This window comes from Hyaena hyaena, unplaced genomic scaffold (assembly GCF_003009895.1).
Source record: "Hyaena hyaena isolate Hyena2069 unplaced genomic scaffold, ASM300989v1 scaffold_281, whole genome shotgun sequence".
Classification (NCBI taxonomy): Eukaryota; Metazoa; Chordata; class Mammalia; order Carnivora; family Hyaenidae; genus Hyaena; species Hyaena hyaena.
This window is the reverse complement of record NW_024080914.1, coordinates 911562-929330: the sequence shown is the minus strand read 5'-3', so window position 1 is coordinate 929330 and position 17769 is coordinate 911562. Positions and strand designations below refer to the sequence as shown.

Here is a 17769-nt window from a genome sequence, read left to right as displayed (position 1 = left end):
TTAGCTAAAAACCAAGCAAAGGGGCAGTTAACACAGTGTATGAAAGTACTTTGTGGGGGTGCCTGGGTGGCTCGGTTGATTAAGCATCCCACTTTGGCTCAGTTCATGATCTCACAGTTCGTGGGTTTGAACCCTGCATTGGGCTCTGTGCTGACAGGGCAGAGCCTGCTTGGGATTCTGTCTCTCTGCCCCTCCCCACTCGTGTTTTCTCTCTCTCAAAATAAATGAACTACTACAGAGCAATAAGAAGGAGTGAATTACTGACACACATAGCTACAAGGATGGGTCACAAATATGTCATGCTAAGTCAAAACAGCAAGACTCAAGTACCTACGTAATAGGATTCCACTCATGCGACATTCTAGAAAAGATAAACCTAGGGACAGACGGCTGATCAGTGGTTGCTGGATGGGGTGCGGGGGGAGAATGGGCCACGACCAAGTACAAGAAGACTTCTAAAAGCAACAGAAATGTTGTCTACCCAGACCATGGGTGGTGGTGGTATGTGACTATGCGTTTGTCAGCACCCACAGAAAGGGTCACTGAAAAAAGGCATAGATTTTACTCTATATGAATGATCCCTCAATAAATTTGGCCGAAAAAAAGAGAATGAGAGAAGGGAAGCAGGGGGAAGAAGTTGGGCAAAATGTTACAGGACAAATCCTGACAATTAAAAATACTAAATTCTCAAGCATGTGATAGTAACAGAAATCGGCTAAGGCGGCCAATATGCCACAGTAAATGAAGGCAAAACATCAGGTCTTCTTGTTTGAAAAAGAAAGTGTGGGAGGGGTTTTACTGTGACCAAAGACGCCTGTTACTTACCAGCAGCACCAGTAAAGGGAAGCGAGGGGTGCCCGGGTGGCTCAGTCCGGTAAGCGTCTGACTCTAGTCACGATCTCACAGTTTGTGAGTTCGAGCCCCATGTCCCCTGCTTGGAATGCTCTCTCTCCCCCTGCCTCTCTCTCAAAAAAAATAAACACTTAAAAAAAAAAAAAAAAAAAAAGACAAGATGAATCCTAAACTTATAAAACAACCCCAACTTTACTGTCTTGGTGACACCTAAGAGTATCAAGAACTGAAAGCAGTTCAAAATAGTTTCAGTGGTTGTACTGTTATTCTGAATTCTTAATGCTTTTAATTTTTTAAATTTCTCTCAAATTAAATTTCATTTTAACTCCTTTGGAGTCTAGGACCTAGGAAAATAGGTCTGATAATTCTCCCTCACCTCAGGCCCAACAGGAGCATCAACTCCTCCACACATTACCGCCACTGCTTCCTTCCCTAAGACCCGAGCTCACTGGCACTTACACAGGCCCGGTGCACTCCGGCCTGCCCGCTGGCCCGCTCTCCTACACCAACACCCATAGTTGAAGCAAAGATTTAGAATCTCCTCTGAAACTGAAAAACGGTGGTAGAAAATACTTCAATTATTAGTAAAACAGATACCGGAGAGCCACATAGTCTGATGCTGTTGGGAGGACAGACGTCCCAATGCACCCATAATGGGACAGCTGTTCAGGGCCAATCTCCATCCACGGGACTAATTTGCCTTGTTGCCCTGGGCTCTGTGGTCCATCTGGAATCGACCAGTCCTACTTTCCCGATCCCCAATTGTGGAGTTCAAGCTGAAATGACTCATTTTAAATCCATTCTCCTCACCTTACTATTTCTCTACTTCACAATAAACACTTCTAGCCAACCTTCCAGCCACCAGCCACACTCCGACGGTATGGTGTTTATTAATCAGAGAACCTCACTCACTGAAATTCAAAGGGTAACCCCAAGGAAACTAAAACTCACTATAAACCATGTTTCCAGGGGGACAGGTTCTGGGCCACACTCTTTTAAGCACCCAGAGAGGCTAACTACAGGCCCGGTACCCCCCTGCTAAATTGGATGGAGGAGCAGAAAAAAACTGGACATGTTTCCGGATCAGGGAAGTTCATCTCTATTAGCGATGTGCAGTCTTGACAGCACAGGGTTCAACCTAACTGTACAGCTGCCCTAGCTTAGCCCAATTGTGGGGCTCTGGCACCACCTAGAGGCCCATCTACACACAGACAAGCTACTAACACAAGGTATAAGGCAATACAGGAGCTACAAATCCAGACAAGGCAGACATAATCCCCTCTGGAGCCAATCATCAGTTAGGAAAAGTGAGTATACAGCTATGATACAAGCAGTACAAGTACCGGTATCATTTAAATTAAAAAAAAAAAAAAAAAAAAGATAAGCTGGGTTTTGAAGGAAGGACAGGATTTCAGCAGGTTGAGGAAGACCAGGACAAGGATGAGAAAATACATGGAGGATGAAAAACATATTCCAGTCTGGTTTGGCTAGATGGTGGGGTACAGCTGATTAGCTAAGGAGTGCAGTAGGTGTGCGCGTGTGTATTAGGCATCAGGAAGGTTGTTTTGTCAAGGATAATAAAGACGGACTGAAATGGATAGAAAAGGAAGGACAACCAAGTTTAAAAGCTACCATGGTTGTTGAGGTAAAAAGCAATGAGCACCTTGGGCTGATGGCATTAAAAGAAGGGAACTGATGTGAGAACCCTGTAGAGGTAAAACTGGTGGTTCAATGGTAGTTATGAAGCTCAAAAAGTAAAAGACAAGTTGGGGTCTGGGTGCCCAGGGGAAATCAATCCCATAAATGAGAAGCTGGCATGTGGGAGATGAGATAAAATTTTGTTTAAAATCCACGTTGACATGTCAGGAAAGTAGTAGAAAACAACTGTAGGTCTGAAATTTGAGAAATCAGGGTTAGATATACAGACTTCAGAATGACTTGTATGGAGAAGCTTCAAAATCAACCACCTCCTACCTCACTAAAAAATCAAAAATGTATGTAACCAAGAATGGTGACAGAGTCCAAGGAAAGAATCCTGGGTTAACATCCACCCTTAGAGAAAGAAGTAAGACGGAGGCAGGAAAATGCTCAGGAGGGCAGAAGGAATGAGTGCTAAGCAGAGTCTTGAAGTCAAGAGATAAAAAGGTTTCAAGAAGGTGGGGATGGTCCATGTAGAGAGAGAGGGAAAAAGAGACAATTCCAATTTCAAATGCTACAGAGAAGTCCAAGAAGATGCATACGGAGGCAAGGCTCTAAGAGTCAGAGAAGTTTTCCATGGAATTACCTCAGGTATAAAGGGAGAATGTCGTTTCCTCCCTCTTCAAGGATCATGAAAGGACTCAACTATCTCTTCAGCTGAGACCATTAAAATTACTTCCTTAAGACACTCATCAGCCTACCAATTAATCATAACCTGAGACCCATGCTTAAACAATTCAGAATTTTTTAAAAATTTTAATGTTTATTTGGGGGGGAGGGACAGCAGGACGTGAGCAGGGGAGGGGCAGAGAGAAAGGGAGACACAGAATCCGAGCTGTCAGCACAGAGCCTGACGCAGGGTTCGAACTTACAAACCGTAAGATCATGACCTCAGCCGAAATCAGACGCTTAACCGATTAAGCCATCCAGGCGTCCCAGAAATGTTTTTATTCGCACAGTCATGTGGACAGGCCTTTTATTCTTTATATACACTTTATAAAGTGTAGATACTGAATTCTTCCCTTCAGCTCATTGGCTTCATCACTCAGCACTGAAGATGAGTTTTTAAAGACAGCATCTGGTACAACAGAAGGGTTTCTGGTGTCGGTCAGACCCGGGTCTGAATTCTGCTTCTACCACTCACTTTTGTTTCTCCTCCTATAAGATGGGATAATACCATTACCCTGCAGAAGCTGGTTTAGAGAATTAAAGACGTTTTTGCAAAGAGCTTGTCTGTACCTGGGAGGTATGTGTATTATTTTTCTAGCTTCTCATTTCTGGTTCCAGATCGCACTTCGTAGAGAAGCCTGGGCTTCTTCACCACTCAGCAATGATGCTCCAAACGCTGTACACAAATGAGGACATGGTTCTAAGTCTATGAAATCTGTTTACCTGTTCTCAATGGCCTTTTAAAGAATCAGAGAGGTCTGTCAATATCTCTTGAGTGCAGCCATGCTCTATGAACTAAGGTAAAGCACTATACCCAGGTGCCCAAAATATAAGCCTCTCTCTGGGTTCTTTTCCCTTTTGAAGGTTCACTGGATGGCCAAGATGAGGACCTCAAAGCAATCCTCACAGGTGACGAAGAAGAGAGAGTTCCTGCATCAACTACACTATGAACAAGGAACTTCATTCCTCCTTTGAATCAATGCCTCCTCTCCCTAATGATAATACCAGCGTCCTGTGTTTATGGTTTATTGGCTTTAATTCCAGTAATAGTATTTCAGAGTACGTTAGGAATCCGCTTTAAACTTTAAGTGCTGTCTGCAGCAACAGACCTAAGGGACCTTTTATGACAACATTTAAGCCCATTTACCTCAATTTAAATGATTCTAAAGAAAATCCATTTCTAAGGAAACTCCACTGTGTTTCCACGATGAAATGATTTACCTTCACATGAGAATCCAGCCCCCATTACCAGTTTTTACACTCACACTGCAAACTATTCTTTAATCACTGGAAAGGGTATGGAAGTGTGGTGCTCCAAAGACCTAACTTATAACGAAACAGTAAAAAACAGAAAGGCTAAAGACATCAAGAAGTGCCCTCCTACCTGCACTAGGTGAGAGGAAAGAGTCTTACCTCTGGGTCCGAAATAAGGTTAAAAACATGTCTGATAATGTGGCAGTGCTTAAAGTACACCAGTGGAATACAGCCTCCTGGCTACCACTAGAGGTAAATCCTATGGCAGGTTTCCAGATGTCTGAGAAAAACCAGACCAACAACAAGATGACATGAGAGGCAAGCATGGATGCCTGGTTAGAAACAGGACAGACCTCCTTAAACAGCATCAGTATCAAACAACAAGAGCAAATATCTAACCTCTCACATGCAATACCAAAAATGTCCGCAATAACCCAATCCATTACACATACTACATTTCATTACTAAGATGCCTTCTTTGTCATATTAATCACTCCCCATGCGTTATGTGCAAGCTCAGGGCAGACTCAGTTCATTAATTTATCTTTTTTTTTTTTTTTTAATTTTTTTTTTAAATGTTTTATTTATTCCTGAGAAGGAGAGAAAGTATGAGCAGGGGAGGGTCAGAGGGAGAGGGAGACACAGAATCTGAAACAGGCTCCAGGCTCTGAGCTAGCTGTCAGCACAGAGCCCGACGTGGGGCTCGAACCCACAAACTGAGATCATGACCTGAGCCAAAGTCGGACACTTAACCAACTGAGCCACCCAGGCGCCCCTCATTAATTTATCTTCAGCATGCACATTCCAGAGGTTAAGGTAGTCCTTGACAAAGTGGGCTTCTGGCCCAGAAACTATGTCCTACACAGACAGGGATAAGAGCCTGCTCTAAAGAAGTGTGACCGAGTCACAAAATTCGTCACACACTAACTTCCAAAGACCTTGCAAGGACTTTCTTCTCCAAGAAAATAACTGAATCAGTAAACAAGAATTTCTGAAGAATCTTAACCATGACAAAGTTCCTCTCTTATACTCACAAAAACATTAAGATGAACAGTTTCCATTATTACTGTAAAGCTAACCTAAAATCATTGACCCGTAGCTCTGACATTAAGATATACACATATCACTACCTCTATGTCTGTTGCTGATTCAATTCTTCCAGTTAGCTGCCTGGGGTTCCAAACTGGTTGAGTGTAAGCAGATTATCTTGGCTTACTGATAATCCGTTTTTTTTAATTTGATTTAAAAAAAAAAAAAAGCTAATTCAATCTTAAAAGCTAACTTTAACACCAATATTATGCAATGAAAACCTCTTAACTCTGTCTTTTATAATCCAGACAATTCCTAGACATGTTTAGAATAACTTTTCTACAGTAGGAACAGTCCAGAAACAAATCTATCTCCTGAAAACAAAGGTTAATTAGTCACTGTAACCCACCTGATAGAACACAGGCCTGAGAGCGTGAAACTCGGAAGGTCTCAGTCTCCCACAGCAGGGCGCACTTCTGCAGAATGTCTTCTCCTACAGCCCTTTTGCTTTTGAAATGTCAGTATTGTTTTAAGCAGGCAACAAAAAGGCTGCTTTCTTTTACTCTCTCTGCAGACAAGCTTCTGTCTTAGGTTGAGCCTAGTGAACACTAAGGATCACAGCACTGGTACTGGTTCCTGTACATTTCACAGACTGCTGTATACGATGCCCTGTCAGGCTGGTGGTGGGAACGAAGGTCACAAGCATACCTACCCTCCCACTCAGCCATGCTAAGAAATACTTTCTAATAAGAGGCGACAATTCTTTTTTTTTTTTTTAATATTTTTATTTATTTCTAGGAGAGAGAGAGAGAGACAGTGTGAGCAGGGGAGGGTCAGAGAGAGGGAGTCACAGACTGAAACAGGCTCCAGGCTCTGAGCTGGCAGTCAGCACAGAGCCCGACGCGGGGCTCGAACCCACGAACCGCGAGATCATGACCTAAGCGAAAGTCGGACGCTTAACCGACTAAGCCACCCAGGCGCCCCAAGAGGTGACAATTCTTATGCAACACCCTGAAATATAAATTAACTTCAGAAAGGTAAGAATTTTAGAGCTGTGGTCCACAGACTAAGAATACTGGTTCCCTGGAGCACAGAATGCGAACGAAACCCCGTGGGGAGAAAAGATTCTTCCCCAGCACACAGAGTAATAAGGAACAAAGTTATGCCTCTTTCAACACCTCTCCTTTTCTCCTCCCACCCCCTCCCTCCCAGTACAGAGCTCCAGATCTCATAAAAACATAAATAGTAAATTGGGGGCGCCTGGGTGGCTCATTCAGTTAAGCATCTGACTTTGGCTCAGGTCATGATCTCAGGACTCGTGGGTTTGAACCCCGTGTTAGGCTCTATGCTCACGGCTCAGAGCCTGGGCCTGCTCTAGATTCTGTGTCTTGGTCTCTCTCTGCCCCTCCCCCGCTCATGCTTGCTCTCTCTCTCCATCTCAAAAATAAATAAAAACATTAAAAAAAAACATAAATAATAAAAATGCAGTCTGAGCCCACCTCAAAACCATCCACCCAGAAGTCTACTTAGTGGTGGTGGTAACGAAAGCTGACCGAGTCTAATTTGATCATTGGCCTGAATGAATACAGTTGATTTCACTGCAACGTTATCAACACTTTAATTTTGCTGTGCCCTTACCTCCCCCAAAAAATGTAGAAGAAAAGCCAACAAGAGAAGGTTAGACACTTTCATCTATGCCATCATGCTGTTAAGACGGGTCAGCTGGGGAGATGAAATAAAACGCTCCACACTCCTAGCTCCCAAGCCCAGACTCACTTCGGAGAACAAGGAGACCTTTTCATGGTCTAAGCCTCTGATGATCTATTGACGAGGGTCACTGCAGAGCCCAATGGGTTGGAAAAAAATGTATTCTCGTCAAGGCAAAAAAAGGAAAAGGCATAAGGGGTAGCTGGAGCAGAGGCAGTGAACGCTGAAGCAGCGAGGGAAGGAATTACAATCCTGTGTCAACGCTGACCAGGTGCACGAACAGAGACCAAGAGAAGGAGGCGATGAGCTAAGGAGATGCACTGATGTTCAGTCTAAGAATGCATTCAGAGACACTGACAGCTACTTTTCCCACTGTCCTCTGGTCTTGAAGCCCCACCGCACTGACCTGCGGAAGATAACTGTAGATGTGTACCTACAAAGCATATATCTAAGCAGACTAATTAAAAATGATTTACAAAAAAAAATATGTTGGAAAGCAGAATGCAAAGTAGACACCAGTGCACGCCTTACTCAAAGCCATAGCAACAAGTTAAGAAAACAGAAAACATTTTTTTAGTGTCTATTGTGTGTTAGGCATAATAGAAGAGCTTCACATAGGTTCCCTCATAGAATACTAACAATGACGGTAGGAGGTAAGTGGCACTATCCCACTTTTAGAGATGTGGAAACTAAGAGTCAGAGTAAGTTTAAGTAGCTTGCCCAAGGTCACGTGACCAATAAATCTTAGTACAGTACTGAAACTTTGATCCATCCAGCTCTAACGGCCATACGTACCTTTCTTACTGACACACACACACACACACACACACACGCCCAGTTCGTTTCCCAACCAGGACATGACACAGAACAAAACTCACCAGGGTACCACTCAACCTTTACCTACTACCTATCATAAAAGTATTAAGAATCAGCCAGGCCTCCCTTCCAGAGCCACTCAGCTCTTCTGTCACATCCCATGGACTTCAACCACAGCACTATTCTCCGCTACCAGAAACCCACGAGTCTTACAAAAATTACCTTTACAAGTATGCTCTGACTCCCTCTCGAACCATGGCCTATGCTGCTGAATGCACTGATGATTCTTCTGCTGACCCAGAATTCTTCAGACCAGCTATTAAAGAGCAGCTGGTATCTTCTTTAACCCTGACCTTACAACTATGTCCTGAAAAACTGGAATTCTGAAGCCGACTGAACTCGGACACCAACTAATGGCGGCACCATTTCCCAGCTTTCGGTGACCAGCAGGCGAAGATTCTCCTCTAAACAGAAATAACAGCGCAAAGCCCTGAGAAGGGAAGAGACCTGATTTGACAAAGGGCTGAAGAACAGAACTCAGACAAACTAATTCCCAGCTTTTAACAATGTAAGAAACATGATCCACAGAAAAGCAATGACACACGGGGCAAATGAATAAAGGAAGCGGGAGACACATTCCCTTCTAGGCTTAACGGGGGTTATTTGAAGATACACAGCAACAGTTCAGGACAGAAAATCAAGACGCCCACAGCCCATAAAACTTGTCAGAGTGATTTAACCCAAGCTGGAACACAGCCAAGAACAATACCCCAACTCTTTGGGATACTGAGGTAGGAATTTTATGACTGGAGTGGTCAGCACTTGGGCATCAGGGTAGGGTCTGTCTTGGACTCAGGAATTTAAATGCCTTCAACTCCTACTCACCTTTCCTTCTTTATCACTGAAGGAGGGCCAGGCTGAGCTCCTGAGAAAATAGGTCTGTTGATTCACTGAAGGGCTGAGAAAAGTTAAAGTTTAAATGGCAAAAGTATCTCCACTGAACATAGTACAAAATACTTGTGAAGACATTTTGGTATCTTTTTCGACCTCCTCGGCCCTGTTTAAAACCAGATGAATTATAACTACTGAATAAATACAATAACCCAGGTAGTTACAGAAATAACACGAGCCAGGCAAGTAGTCTCCCAGCGCCACTAAAACGTAAAAGCCATTTCAAAGGAAAAGCTGAATCCTGTCAACGCTAACCCATGACCAAACCTCTCAACGAGAAGCCACAGAGCAGGGGGGGGAAATCCCGGAGAGAATGTGATAGCGCTTCTGCCGGTTTGTTTACAGAGACTCCAGCAACAATCATATGAGTCAGAAATTCAAGCCACCAGATGCTTTCCAACTAACAGAGAGCAAATGGTGCGGTTCTGCGGTGCCCTGAAAGATCTGGGGGTGAGGGGAAGTAAGCTGCGAGAATTGTATTACAAAGGGAACGAGACCGGACGGCAACAACTGACTTGGACCTCGGCCTTCCGTACAAGGTGCTGGGCCCGAGAACTCGGGATGGGGGAGGGGGCACACTGCGCGGTGGCCCCGAGGTGACGGGGAAGACGCAGGGCGACCGCTTCCCCCAACCTCAGGGGCAAACACGCGCACCCAAACGGGTCACCCGAGGGGCGAAGGCGTCCCTGTGGACTGTGGGGGCAAGCTCTCGGGGGCAACCCCAGGGCTGACCTGAGGCAAGGGCAGCCAGTCCTCCCGGCGGAGACTCGGGCCAAGGCCAGGAAAAGACCTGGGCCCTGGGAGCTTGGGAAAGGAGTCCTCCGATCTAGCCTGACGGGGAGCGGGCCAGGGGCGAGGGGGTCAGGCCAAGCCGGAACGAGACACGGACCGGGTAGGTCAAGGGGGGGGTGTCCGGCTGGGGCAGTTACAAGCACGGGAGCCGGCGAGGCTCAGCGGCCCGCTTCCCGCCTCGGGTCATCCTTCTGCCAGCGGCTGCTCCGACTGTTCCAGGCCCAGCCGCCCCGTCCACTGCCGCCACCAACGCCGCCGCCATCTTACACTGGCCAGCGGCCGCCACCACCACCGCCTCCGCTCTCGGCGCTTGCGCCTGCGCCGCCACGCTTTCCGGCCCCGTTTGCGACGAGGTGCTGGAGGAGACTGAAGGAAGAGCGGTCGCGCGAGCTCTCGGCTCCCAACCCTCCTCGGAGGACGCATAAGGGGCGGGGCTTAGGGCCAACGGAAAACAGAGCGAGGGGTGCGTGCGCACTCCCGTGAGGCGAAGCTGTTTTGGCGGCGTGCTTGGAAGGGCTCGCTCCCCTCGCCCTGCTCCGCACAAACGCGGGCTGGGGGCCCCTCCAGAGTCGTGGCGGTGGGGTGGAACTAAATTTCATGTCTAGCGCACTGGAGGGCAACCTCCTGGGCAGCCTCCATTTCCGCCCTGGTTTTGAATCCTGAGAACAAGCAGTTCTTGCCAGGTTCCCTGTGGAAACTCCCATTTCCTTTGAGGACCTTGTTTTCTTAAGTGGTTTCAATCCCTTTGAGACCCGCTTCCCCGCGAGAGCTTCCATTTACCCAGTTTTAAATTAAAAAGAAGGGATTCGGGAGCTTCAGATGCAGCTGAGCTTTTCAAGAGGCTGTTTCTCCGAAGGGAGGTGGGGAGATGTTGCAAGTTCCCCAGGATGGCCTTGGCGGTGGACACTGCTTCGTTCTGACCCCTGAAGGAGGCTTGCAGGAGGTCCCTGGGAAGGCTGCTGCCCGGCGCAGGGGCTTCTGACCAGGCCAGGGTGCAAGAACCTGACCCCGTTCACCTCTACCGCTACCGTCCTGTTACAATTCATTGTATGCTACTTAGAGTATCGCAATGAACGCCTAGCTGGTTTGTCTACTTCCATTATTGACTTCCTAGTTAAACAGAAGGCAGCGAGTGACCTTTTAAAATGTAAGTCAGGTCATATTATTACCCCCAAAGCTTCCCCATCACACAGTCAGTAAAAAAGACAATAGCTTCCAAAGAAGGCCTTACAGGATTTAGCACCTATTTCTCGGATTTCATCTCCCATACTGTCTACCTCTGCTCTAGCGTTATGGGCCTTGTCCACTCTTAACTCCAGCCAAAGCATCATCCATCCCTAAAGGGCTTCTGCATTTGTTCCTTCTTGGGATTTTAATCCATCAGATCTTTACTAGACTTGCTCTCTCCACTCAGATCTCTACCGAAACCCTCCAGAGAGGCAGCTCTTGACTGTTCCAACTAGAATGATACCCTACACCACCATCCTCCTCTGCCTTCTCACTCCACGTTTTTTTTTTTCATGACAATTTCTACCTGTGACATTTAACCTATAATTATGTATTTGTAACTGTAAAATACCACTAGAATATAAGCTCTATAAGGGTAGGGACTATGTCTTTGTCACCCCAACATCTAGAAGAGGACCAGAGCACAAGGCAGCTATCTGATGATGCCTTACCATTCTACCCATTCTTTCATTCACTCCATCAACCTACGCTGAATTCCTATAATGTGTGTAAGCTCCTGTTCTAGGTACTGGGGCTGAAGCAGTGAATAAAACACCAAGATTCTTGCATTGACAGAACATATTTATCAGAGCAGGGGGTTGGGAGGGTAGAAGGAGGGAGAGGTCACAAAGAAAATAATACTAAGTTATGAAGACTAGTGGAAAATAAAGCAAGGTAAAAGTGGGTTATCTGAGTAGGTGTGCTCTTTTACAGAGGCGGTTCAGGGAAGGCCCTCTGCTGAGGTGACATTTGAAGAAAGATTTGAAGTGAGAGAGTGAATCATATACACCGGGGGGAGAACCTTCTAGGCAGAGGAAGTAACAAGGTAAAAAGACCTGAAGTTTGAGTGTGCTTGGTGTATTCAAAGAACAGCGGGGAAGCCAGTGTGGCAAAAGAGCAGATTAGTTTAGAGAAACGTGATCAGAGCCAGATTACTCCCAGATTTATAGACCAAGAAGAGGACTTTGGATTTTATCTCCTATGAGTGTTAGGAAGGCATGGAGGATTCTGAGTAAAAGGGTAATGTGATCAGATTTATAAACGAATAGATTTACTCTGGTTGATTCTTTGAAAACTGCCTCAGGGAGGCAAAATAGAAGCTGAAAGACCAGTTAGGAAGCTATTGCAAAAGATCTGCAAGACTAGTGTTGCAGTGGAAGTGGCAGGAAGTGACTGGATTCAGGAAATACTTTGAGGGTGGCAGAGTTGCTCTGCTAATAGATTGAGTATGGAGTGCAAGATAAAGAGTCAAGCTGTCTCAGGCTTTTTGACTTGGGCAACAGGATAAACAGTAATGCCATTTGCCGAGATAGAACTCGAGGCAGGAGGGGTGGCCAGGAGGAGGGTTTTGGTTGGAAAAATGTCCAGTTCTATTTTAGACATGTTAAACTGGAGGTGCCTATTAGATTTCCAAATGGAGCTACTGAGTAAACAATTGAAATATGAATCTGAGGCTCACAGGAGAAGACAATTGCTGGTATAAACCGGCGAGTTATTAAGGTATAAATGGCATCTATAACCATGGGTGGTGGGGAATGCTTGCTTAGTTAGCATGGAAGGTAAGAAAGGCAGTCTATATATAAGCTGAGCTCTCTAATCCCAAGGCACTTCAACTAGTAAAGGTCAGGGAGAAAAAATATCCAGCAAAATTTATTTAAAAGGAGCAGCCAGGAAATAGAATTTAAAAACCAAGAGAGCAAGGAGTCTTACAAAACAAATTTTTAAAAATGTTTCAAGAAGGGCACTATCAACTGTCATTCCTGTTTAAGAGTCTGAGGTTAAGAGAACTAAAAATTGATCACTGGATTTGGAAACATGGAGGTTAAGACCTCAACAAAAGTCACTTTTGTGGAGCTATGGGGATGAAGACCTTCCACTCTGTGACCTGGTTTCTGTGCTCACTGCTTTGGACACCATTGCTGTTGCCACCAAATCTTATTTGGGGCTCTCCTGTTGCATTTGAGGTTGTGGTGATTGTTACCCCTTCTAAATATCCAATCTCACGGATTTCTGTGACACTGTATGTCAAAGTTCTGTTTATATCACTTGACCATTTATTTCATGAGCTTCTCTCGCTCTTCATTCTAAGTGTTCTTCCAAAAGGATCTTATCCATTCTCACAGTTTGAACTACCATCTATGTCCCAGTCTTTATTGCCAACCCAGGCTTCTTCAAGCTTTAGACTCACATACCTGATAGCCAATGGCACTTAAAAAAAAAAAAAAAGCTTTATTGAAATGAAATTCACATACCATACAATTCACGCATTTAAAGCGTGCGATTGGATGGCTTTTAGTACATTCACAGATATGTGCAACCATCACCACAGTTAACTTTCAACATTTTTTGTCACCTCAAAAAGAAACCAGATACCCTTTAGCTACCACCCTCTATCTTCCCATCCCCCTCTAACCCTAAAAAAACATTAACTCCTTTGTCTCTATAGATTTCCCTATTCTGGACTTCCATATGAATGGAATCATACATTTTTTTGTGTGTTTTTGGTTTATTTCACTTAGCATGTCTTCAAGGCTCACCCATGTTGCATCATGCATCAGTACTCCATTATTTTTTATAGTCAAATATTGTTCCATTGTATGAATACACATCTTGTGTATCCAATTATCTGCTGACAGTTTGGTTGTTTCTTTTGGTTATTATGAATAATGCTACTATAAACATTCATGCACAAGTTTCTGTGTGTGGATATATATTTTACTTCATTTCTCTTGGGTATATACCTAGGAGTGGAATTTCTGGGTCACACAGTTAACTGTATGCTTAATTGTTTGAGAAACTAACAGACTGTTTTTCAAAGCAGTGGTGCCATTTCACATTCACACCAGCAGTGTATGAGGGTTCCAATTTCTCCTCATCCTAGCCAACATTTGTTATCTTTTTAACTTTAGACTTCCTATTGGATATGAAGTGGTATCTCATCATGGTTTTGGTTTGCACTTCCCTGATGACTAACAATGTTAAGCATCTTTTCACCAATACAGGTGTTTATTGGACCTTTCTGTTTTCTTTGAAGAACTGCCTATTCTGATCCTTTGCCCATTTTTAAATTGTCTTCCTATTACTGAATTGTAAGAATATATATTCTAGATACAAGTCCCTTGTCAGGTATTTGACTTACAAGTACTTTCTCCCGTTCTGTGGGTTGTCTTTTCAGTTTTGATGGTCTCCTTTGAAGCACAAAGCTTTCTAATTTTGATGAATTTGTCTTTTTTTTTCTTATGCTGCTCATGCTTTTGGTGGCATATCTAAGGACCCTAGCTAAGTCCAAAGTTATGACAGTTTCACCCCCCTATTTTTAGTTATTACTTTTAGGTCTTTGACTATTTTGAGTTAATTTTGTATACAGTGTGAAGGATTGAAGCCCATTCTTTTGCAGGTGGCTATCTAGTTGTCCCAGCACCACTGTTGAAAAGACTGTTCTTTCCCCCTGGATGGTTTTGGCACCCTTGTGAAAAATCAGTTGACCAAAGATGTAGTTTATTTCTGGACTCTTAATTCTATCCCATTGGTATCAATGTCTATTCTTGTGCCAGTGCCAGACTGTTTTGATTACCATTGCTTTGTAGGGAGTTCTGAAACTGGGAAGTGTGAGTCTTCCTTCTTTTTCAGTATTGTTTTCTTATTCTGAGTCCACTGCAATTCCATGTGAATTTCAGAATTAGTCAATTTCCACAAAGAAGTCAGCTGGGATTCTGATAGGGAGAACAATGAATCTTGAGATCATTTGGGGACTCCTGCCATCTTAATGATGTTGAATGTCCTGCTCTATGAAAATGAGATGTTTTTCCATTTATTTAGATCTCCCTTCTGTCAACAATGTTTTACAGTTTTTCACAGTAGAGTTTTGCACTTCTTTTGTTAAATTTATTCCTAAGTATTTTTCCCCAAATCTTTTTTTTTTTTTTTTTTTTGAGAGAGAGAGCAAGCAAGTGAGCTGGGGTGGGCAGAGGAAGAGAAGGACAGAGGATCTGAAGCAGGTTCTGAGCTGACAGCAGTGACCCCAATGCAGGGCTCAAACCAGTGAACTGTGAGATCATGACCTGAGCTGAAGTCAGACGCTTAACTGACTGAGCCACCCAGGTGTCCCTCCCCAAGTATTCTTTTTGATGTTACTTTGAACAGGACTATTTTCTTAACTTCACTTTTGGATTGTTCATTGCAAATATATAGAACTACAATGGATTTTTGTAAATTGACCTTATGTCCTGAGAATTTCCTATATACAAGATCATGCCATCTGCAAACACAGTTTTATTTCCTCCTTTCCAATGTCAGTGCCTTTTATTTCTTTCTCTTGCCTAACTTTCTTGGCCAGAACCTTATATAAGTAGTGAGAACTGATATCCTTGTGTTATTCTTGATCTTAGGGGGAAAAGCAACCAGTCTTTCACCATTAAGTATAATGTAAGCTGTAGGGACTTCACAGATGCACTGTATCAAGTTAAGGATATTCCTTTCTCTTCCAGCCAATGGTACTTTAACATTTCCAAAATGAACTCACCTTTGCTCTACCTCTGTCAAACTCAAACTGCTCCTATTCTTATCTCTTGGCTGACACCACTGTTCTTCTGTCTTAGGCTAGATTCCCTAGAAGCAGAGCCCAAAAAAGGATTCCATGCAAATGGTTTGCAGAAGGAGTGCTCTCAAGTAAAACCTGTAAATGGAGTGAGGCAAGCAAGATAAGACAGGGGGAAAAGTTAAGTAAAGATATGGGTTCCTACATTTAGCCTCCACTGGGAACTGCTGGCACATACATGGCATATTTGTCCCACCTTGAGGAAAGGGGGGGGGGGAGATTAGTTACTATCTATTATCATTTACTGGTAACACAATTAATGATTATATGTCATCACTGATAATGCAATCTCTATCAGAATCCCATCTGATTTCCTTGCAGAAACTGGCATACCATCGGCTGTGATGCTGACCCCAGGAGGGAATACCCTTCCACAAGTTTCCAGAATTGGTTCCTCTTGGTACAGAGGACAATTCTCAAGATGCAGCTGTAAGCTATTAGTAGTCAAAATTTACACTTTCTGGTAAAGAGGATCTGGACAGAGCACCCACAATGTTTACTACAGTCCACTTCTAGCATTCCTCAGATCCATATGCCTTGTACATAAGTTCGTTCTATCCACGCATTCTGGTTGATTTCTAGGGACACTTACAAGAGGAGTCCCTAAACTGTAAATGATATCATCTCCCTTCTCTGGCACCCAGTCTAGAGTCATCTCTCCCTTGACTAGCACTTATTAGTCAAGAGGGCTCACCCAGTGAAGTAAACCAGACCCTCATTCCTGAGGGTTTTGAGCCCCAAGAGACCATGCCCTTATCAGGCTGTTATTCTTTACTTATTTATGGTTAAAACTGAGTATAGGAGGACCAAGAGATATTCCCAGGATCATATGCGCATCAAACACCTTCCTCTGTCCATATAAGCAGCAGACCGACCTTCTCATAACAGAGTCAGTTATCCCAAATAGTACGATAACTTCTTTGCTTGATAGTCTGCAGGCATTAGGAACTCAAAGTGACCAGATGACAGCCATATCTTTACGTTTATTGAGATTCTTATGTTGTGCCTGATAGAAGCATCTTCCCCCCACCCCTCACCCCCTGATCCTCAAGTCGATCACTGGGAGTGATGCTGAATAGGGTCATTTCTATTTCCAACCCTTGGTTCCAGAGCCCTGGATTCCTCCTAAGGGATGAGGATAAAGCACCCTATTATGGTCACGTAGGTTGACACTGTATTGTAAAGGACAGCACCCCATTCTTGCTGGCACCACCAATGCACCTTCAAAAGGCCATCTCAATGCTCTACCAGATCAGAAGCTTCTGGATGGGAAGGTATTTGGTAACAATAGTGGATCCCATTGTCATGGGCTCATTGCTGCATCTGCTTTGTCATGAAATGGGTCCCTTGTTCTAAGGCACTATTATGTAGGATCCTATCTATACCAGTAGATTAAACGCGTCTGAGTCCTCGGGTAGTAGTACTAGCTAAGGCACTTTAGGCAGGATAAGCAAAGCAAAGTGTATGATCAGAATAAGTGGTTGACATTTTCACAAAGGAATTGTTGCCACCCAGTGGCTTGAGCAGTGGTACTGAACTGGGGGATCAGCATTGCTCTTTGTGGCTGACAGGTTAGACATTTAGAAATAGCTGGGTCAGCCTCTGGTAAGAGAGGAGTCCATGCTAACAGGCCAATAACTAGCCTCCATCTTTGTCATCAGGATGATTCTATTCACAAGCACACTGGAAGAACTGGGCCAGGTGAGGTTCCTGATCAAATTGCTCTGTCCATTTGGTTATTAGCCAACACTTTTCTGGTGAATTCTGTAACAGGCCCACTCTCACAGACCCACCCAAATGCTCTTCACCAGACTGTCTCTTGCATTTTCCCATCTTGCACCTTCTAGGCCCCTGACCAACCAGCCCACTGACTTTGCGTTCACATATACCCTTGCCTCAGGCCACTTCTCACTCTCCAACATGGATGATCACCTATGCTGCCTAAAGACCTACTGGTTGAGAATCTGCCCTCATCACAGACTTTCAGGACCACTCCAATGGGGCTATTGAGAAGCAAGTGTCCATATTTGACTTGCCCTAAAACATCAAACCAATTCCTCATGAACCAGACTTGGATTTTTTTCATCGTCGTCGAATCAAATGGTTGCAGGGGTTCTCATGTTGCCACAGGCAGAGCTTGGACAAAGCTATCAGGGTAACAGATGTATGGAGTACAG

At 44.2% G+C, this 17769-nt stretch overlaps 1 protein-coding gene and 1 long non-coding RNA gene across 9 annotated transcripts in view; one reads left to right on the top strand and one right to left on the bottom strand.

Annotated features, from left to right (window-relative positions):
* DCAF8 (DDB1 and CUL4 associated factor 8) overlaps positions 1-10149 on the bottom strand; it is a 39002-nt gene extending 28853 nt beyond the window's left edge. The window contains exons 1-3 of one of the 8 annotated variants that reach the window (XM_039246375.1): positions 9709-10149; positions 8911-8983; positions 3790-3895 (exon numbers count right to left, since the gene is read on the bottom strand). The gene's annotated coding sequence lies outside the window, so the exon portion shown is untranslated. The remainder of the gene's footprint in view (positions 1-3789; positions 3896-8910; positions 8984-9708) is intronic. The other 7 variants (XM_039246377.1, XM_039246371.1, XM_039246372.1 and 4 more) reach the window with 7 other exon arrangements.
* LOC120241329 lies at positions 9420-17524 on the top strand. Its single transcript, XR_005530871.1, has 4 exons — positions 9420-9515; positions 11710-11821; positions 15914-16021; positions 17440-17524. It is a non-coding gene; the product is annotated as an uncharacterized LOC120241329 (long non-coding RNA).
* The last annotated feature ends 245 nt before the right edge of the window (positions 17525-17769 follow it).